This window comes from Artemia franciscana, chromosome 10 (assembly GCF_032884065.1).
Source record: "Artemia franciscana chromosome 10, ASM3288406v1, whole genome shotgun sequence".
Lineage (NCBI taxonomy): Eukaryota > Metazoa > Arthropoda > Branchiopoda > Anostraca > Artemiidae > Artemia > Artemia franciscana.
The window spans coordinates 6,929,518-6,937,029 of NC_088872.1; positions in this window are offsets into that span (position 1 = coordinate 6,929,518).

The window sequence follows — 7,512 nt, forward strand, 5'->3', positions numbered from 1 at the left end:
TTTTCGAGGAGTTATTAACTCTGGATTTGGCGTATGTGTATGGCAATGAAGTTAGGATTCACGTTTGGAGCTGGGATTTAATAATCCTGAGGTCCGCATTTATGAGTTGACTGCCTGAAAATGTTCTTCAGCATACCCAGTGCTTACCTTAAACTAAATTTAAGCTGTCTGAAAAAAAATAGACGTTTACACATGAATCTGTAAGCACAAAGGGAAAATAGTCTAGGCAGATTCACTCAAAGGATCCCAACATTAAATAATATAAAAATGATAGCCTAAAACAAGTTTGTATTTTCAACCCCTTTCTCCCAGAAGAACTTCTATCCCCTCAACCCCCTGGCCCAAGATGCGACCACATGACCAAAATTGTGGTTTAGTGATAAACAATCCAACTTTTGGGAATGGATGAAAGCCAAGATCACCAAAATCATGAAAATGAATTACGCTTATGTTACATCTCAGAAAACCGGTTTCGCAGCTACAAAAACAAGTGATAGATGATGCAATGCACTGGACAGTTGGACTTGTATAATTTTGGCTACTTCATTTTCATGTTGGATATGTGGGCCTAATTCAAATGATCCCACAATGATCACACCACAAGGAGTGGCAGCCCCCTCATAAATGGGCGATTTTTTTTTAACTGCCTGGAAGTTGTGATTCTATACTAACCTTCAACGGAACCACCGATGCATAAAACAAGAGCTAAGAGCTCATATGACACTTGTGACGAGGCAAGAAGAGCTAAGAGCCAAGAGATCATATGGTATGAGCTCTAACAAAATTCTATGAATCAATAGATTAATTTAAATGGAAATAAGAGGCTTAATGCCGGTCAGGATTTAAAATAAGAGCTCTGAGTCACGATGTCCTTCTAAATATCAAAATTCATTAAGATCCGATCACCTACTCGTATCTTATGAATACCTAATTTTTTCTAATTTTTCCTCTCCCTTTAACCCCCCAGATGGTCGAATCTGGAAAAACGACTTTATCAAGTCAATTTGTGCAGCTCCCTGACACGCCTACCAATTTTCATCGTCCTAGCACGTCCAGAAGCACCAAACCCGTCAAATCACCGAGCCCCTCCCCCCAACTCCCCCAAAGACAGCGAATCCAGTACGGTTCCGTCAATCACGTATTATCGACATTTGCTTATTCTATCCACCAAGCTTCATCCCGATTCCTCCAATCCAAGTGTTTTCCAAGATTTCCCCTCCAGCTCCCCCTAATGTCAAAAGATCTGGTCGGGATTTGAAATAAGAGCTCTGAGACATGAATTCATTCTAAATATCAAATTTCATTAAGATCCGATCACCTATTCGTAAAATAAAAATACCCCAATTTTCACCTTTTCCAAGAATTCCGGTTTCCCCCTCCAACTCCCCCCAATGTCACAGGATCTGGTCAGAATTTAAAATTAGAGCTTTAAAGCGCAAGACCCTTCAAAATATCAAATTTCATTAAGATCTGGTCACCCTTTCGTAAGTTACAAATACCTCAATTTTCAAAATTACCCCCCCCCCCAACTCCTGCAAAGAGAGCAGATCCGGTCCGATTATGTCAGTCACGTGTCTTAGACAGGTTTTTATTCTTCCCATCCAGTTTCATCCTGATCTCACCGCTTTAAGTATTTTCAAAGATTTCCGGTACCCCCAATTGCCCCCCCCCCCCCAATTACGCTGGATCCGGTTGAGATTTAAAATAAGAGATCTGAGTTACGAGGTCCTTATAAATATGAAGTTTCATGAAGATCCGATCACTCCTTCATAAGTTCGTCATTTTTTCTATTTTTTCAGAATTAACTCCCCCCCCCCAATAGATCGGATCCGTTCCAATTATGTAAATCACGTATCTAAGACTTCTGCTTATTTTTCCCACCAAGTTTCATCCCAATCCCTCCAATCTAAGCGTTTTCCATGATTTTAGGTTCACCACCCCAGACTCCCCCCAACGTCACCAGATCCGGTCGGGACTTAAAATAAGAGCTTTGAGATACGATATCCTTCTAAACATCAAATTTCATTGAGATCCGATCACCCGTTCGTAAGTTAAAAATACTTCATTTTTTCTAACTTTTCAGAATTAGCCCCCCCCCCCAACTACCCCAAAGAGAGCGAATCAGTTCCGATTATGTCAATCATGTATCTGGGACTTGCGCTTATTTTTCCCATCAAGTTTCATCCCGAACCCTCCACTCTAAGTGTTTTCCAAGATTTTAGGTTCCCCCCTCCAACTCCCCCCAATGTCATCAGATCCGGTCGGGATTTAAAATAGGAGCTCTGAGACACAATATCATTCCAAACATCAAATTTCATTAAGATCCAATCACCCGCTCATAAGTTAAAAATACTTCATTTTTTCTATTTTTTCCGAACTAACCGGCCCCCCACTCCTCCCCCCAGATTGTCAAATCGGGAAAACGACTATTTCTAATTTAACCTGGTCCGGTCCCTGATACGCTTGCCAAATTTCATCGTCCTAGCTTACCTGGAAGTGCCTAAAGTAGCAAAACCGGGACTTTAGGTTTCCCCCCTCCAACTCCCCTCAATGTCATCAGATCCGGTCGGGATTTAAAATAAGAGCTCTGAGACACAATATAATTCCACACATCAAATTTCATTAAGATCCAATTACCCGCTCATAAGTTAAAAATACTTCATTTTTTCTATTTTTTGCGAATTAACCGGCCCCCACTCCCCCCAGATGGTCAAATCGGGAAAAAGACTATTTCTAATTTAATCTAGTCCGGTCCCTGATAGGCTTGCCAAATTTCATCGTCCTAGCTTACCTGGAAGTGCCTAAAGTAGCAAAACCGGGACCGACAGACAGACAGACCGACAGAATTGGCGATTGCTATATGTCACTTGGTTAATACCAAGTGCCATAAAAAGAGGAAAAAAGTGAAATCCGATTATCAAAAAGCTTGACTCTTTCTCTTAACTCTACTTTTTAAAAAAGTAAGAAACTTTAGCGTAAAGAGCGGGGAGTTGAGGAGGAAAAGCCCCTGTCATATACGGTGTAATTTCTGTTCGTTTTAAGTTTTAATGTTGCTCCTTACTTTCATTTAAAAAAACCTTGTTTTTTTTCTATTTAATTTCTGGATGTTTTTAGATTAATGCATGTTTTGATCTTGGCTATCCGCACATAAATAATTAAAACAAAATTTGCATATTAATTAATTGCAATTATCGGAAGGCTTTGAGAAAAAAGGAGTGAAGGAGGAGGCCAAGTTCCCCTCCAATTTTTTGATTACTAAAAAAGGCAAGTAGAACTTTTATTTTTTTACAAACGTTTTCATTGGTAAAAATTACACGTAACTTAAGAATTAACTTACGTAACGAACTTCTACGTTCGTATGTTTTTATTGCGTATATTACCCCTGGGAAAAAAAAAACAAAAAACAAATAAACACGCATTCGTGATCTGTCTTCTGGCAAAAAATGCGAAATTCCACAGATAGGAGCTTGAAACTTCTTCAACAAGGTTCTCTGATACGCTGAATCTGATGGTGTGATTTGTGATTGAATCTGATGGTGTGATGTTCTTAAATTGTCTGACTTTTAGGGGGTGTTTCCCCCTATTTTCTAAAATGAGGCAAATTTTCTCAGGCTCGTAACTTTCGATGGGTATAACTGATCTTGATGAAACTTATATATTTAAAATCAGCATTAAAATTCAATTCTTTTGATGTAACTATTGGTATCAAAATTCCATTTTTTAGAGTTTCGGTTACTATTGAGCCGGGTCGCTCCTTACTACAGGTCGTTACCACGAACTGTTTGATCAGTTACTGGAAACACGCGCAAGAATTACGCTTATGTTACATCTCAGAAAACCGGTTTCGTAGCTACAAAAACAATTGATAGATGATATAATGCATTGGACAGTTGGACTTTTATAATTTGGGCTGTGTATTCGCACATTAAGGGTGGGTGGGGGTGGTAGCGTAGCACAGCATTTTTATTGGGGGGGGGGAAGAATTTTATTCGAGTGGTACTGAAGAAAAGTTACCATTTACGCTACAAAGTTAATTTCAAAATATTTTACAATACAAATAAACAAGCTGTTGCTTTACAAAATCAAGCTTTTACTAAGATTATCAGCAATGAGTTGCTGCAGGCGACAGTAATATAGTTTTAAAAAGTTTTTGCGTTGGCTTAGTTGCATTTTATATACATTCGATTTTTTCCAGCTGGCTTCATCACTAATGTTGCATAACCTATCACCCCCACACTTCCCCAACCTCCCATCCTAGCACAGGATGCTCTATCTTATAGTTGAACCAAGTAACATAACAGTCCTGTGCATTGTGCTATACAGTTGCATGCAATTTTGAACAGATTTCGACTCTCTAATTAAATTTGTTCTGCTAAACTTTTACTATGTGTGATTCATTGAAATATTACTTATGACTTTTTATTAAATTGATTTGGTAGTGAACACGCTGCTTTATATTAATAAATAGCATTAAAATAAGCGGGCCACATAAAGCAAAAATGCAGGATAATTCAAAGTTTATTACATATAATTCCAAGTCTAGCATTATATTGTAACATGAACCTTACGGTATTTCAAAATTAGACGAATGTACATCTAAAATAAACCTACAATACACACAGACTTGTTACGAAAATTGTAGTCGTCTATGTTTTTCTATATTAAATTCCTTTAACACTTTAGCAAGGTCAGCTTGCAACTCACTTTCAATTGCCAACAGTGCAAGTGAAGGGCACGGGGCAAGATAATCTTTCTTGTCCCGTGGTGTTGCGGCAGTACACCTTCAACAATCGAAGGCAAGGAAAAGATCTTTCACACGGCGCAGATTTCATAGGAATAGTGAAGTACAGTTTAAATAGATCAAATATCAGAGGAAACACACATTTCAAGCGTTTTTCAGCAAAACAGATGCTCTTTCTAGGATGTTTTTGTTTTTTATATCATCAACTCCATAAAAATACTGTAACTCACACAAGCAATGTTAAAAATCGAGCTAGTATTTACACACACAGCTTACACTGTCTTTGTTCATTTCGTTTAGGCCTATACCTAGCATGACACTTAAAATGTTCAAAACGTCCAAGCTTTTTTTTAAATTTAATATTTATCTTTAATATTTTAAATATTTAATATCTTTTTTTTATTTAATTTCATGGGTTGAAACAAGAGTGACGCATGGCGAAATACATGGAAAATATATAATTTGGGTTATACATTTACATACTAGGGGGGAGGGGGTTGTGGGTAAAATATAGTGCAGCTGCAGTCAAAATGTTTGAACTATAATTATTCTGAACATTATGATGTAGGTCTAAGAATTGTTTCTTAACATATTTCCTTCTCAACAGCCTCAATTCTATAACTATAAAAAATTTAAGAAGGGGGGGGGGCACTTTTTCTTCTTTTTCCGTGAAAATACCAAATAAAAATTTATTTTTGAAATCAAGGGATGGGGGAGACCCAGGAGAAACTCCCTTGATTGGTGCCGCTGGAACTAGTTTCTATAGCAACAAAATCATAATACCATTCAGTACTCGAGATTTTAGGTTCTTAGACCTCTGTAGGTTTAAATCCCTTTGGCACTGCCCTATGGGATAGCCTATATCAAGTATCAAATATTTGTTTAATCTAGCTTAAAACGTAAAATTAACATATCGTAATCTAATTTAGATATTGAAAACAGTCGAACTTGTTTCTCACTATAATCAAACAGTTCCTGGTAACGAACTGTAGTAAGGAGCGACCCGGCTCAATAGTAAACGAAACTAAAAAAAACGAAATTTTGATACTAATAGATACATCAAAAGAATCAAATTTTTATGCTGATTTTAAATATATAAGTTTCATTAAATTTAGTCTAACTCATCTAAAGTTACGAGCCTGGGAAAATTTACCTTGTTTTGGAAAATAGGGGAAAACATCCCCTAAAAGTTATAAGATCTTACTGAAAATCACACCATCGCATTCAGCATATCAGAGAACCCTACGGCAGAATGTTCAAGCTCCTATCTACAAAAATGTGGAACTTGGTATTTTTTTTGCCAGAAGACTGATCACAGGTGCGTGTTTATTTGTTTGTTTTTTGTTGTTTTTTTTTTCAGGGGTGATCGTATCGACCAAGTGGTCCTAGAATGTCGTGTGAGGGCTCATTTTAACGGAAACTGAAAGTTCTAGTGCCCTTTCTAAGTGACCAAAAAAATTGGAGGGCACCTAGGCCCCTTCCCACGCTTATTTTTCCCAAAGTCAACCAATTAAAATTTTGAGACAGCCATTTTGTTCAGCATAGTCGGGAAACATAATAACTATGTCTTTGGGGCTGACTTACTCCCCCACAGTCCCCGGGGAGAGGCTGCAAGTTACAAACTTTGACCAGCGTTTACATACAGTAATGGTTATTTGGAAGTTTACAGACCTTTTCAGGGGGATTTTTTGGTTGGGGAGGGGGGGATGAGGGGAGGGGCTACGTAGGAGGATCTTGCCTTGGAGGAATTCGTCATGGGAGAAGAGAAATTCCATGAAAAGGGCGCAGGATTTTCTAGCATTATTTAAAAAAAAAACAATGACGAAATAAATATGAAAAAGTATTTTCCACTGAAAGAAAGGACCAGCATTAAAATTTAAAAACGAACATAGATTATTACGTATATGGAGGGCTTATATCTTCCTAAATACCTCGCTCTTTACGCTAAAGTATTTTTAGTAATTTCAACTATTTATTCTATAGCCTTTGTGATTCAGGGGTCAATCTTAAAGAATTGGGACAAAATTAAAGATTTAGTGGAAAGAGCGAGATATTAACGAGGGGGCAAACCCCCTCATATTCATAATAAAAATATACGAATATAGAAGTTCGTTACGTAAGTTAATTTGTAAGTTATGTATATTTTTTACTAATATAAACGTTCGTTAAAAATTAAAAATTCTAGTTGCCTTTTTAAGTAACCGAAAAATTGGAGGACGACTAGGCATCCTCCCCCACCCTTTTTCTCAAAATCGTCTGATCAAAACTAAGAGAAAGCTATTTAGTAAAAAAAAATTAATACGCAAATTTCGTTTTAATTATTCATTTGCGGAGAGCCAAAATCAAACATGCATTAATTCAAAAACGTTCAAAAATTAAAAAAAAACAAGTTTTTTAACTGAAATTAAGGAGCGACATTAAAACTTAAAAAAAAAATTACTCCGTGTATGAAAGGGGTTGTTCCCTCCTCAACGTCCCGCTCTTTACGCTAAAGTTATTTACTGTTTTATAAAGTAGAATTAAGAGAAACAGTCAAACTTTAGCGTAAAGACCGGGCGTTGAGGAGGGAACAACGCCTTTCATACACAGAGTAATTTCTGTTCGTTTTAAGTTTTAATGTCACTCCTTACTTTCAGTTTAAAATATCAATGAGAAACCCCAATGGACTACTATTTTTTTTTTTTTCATTAACTACGAGCCGGGATTAATTAAAAAAAAAATTATCTGGTCGAAGTAAAGAGCGAAGTTGAAGCTTGAACAAGCGACAGTTT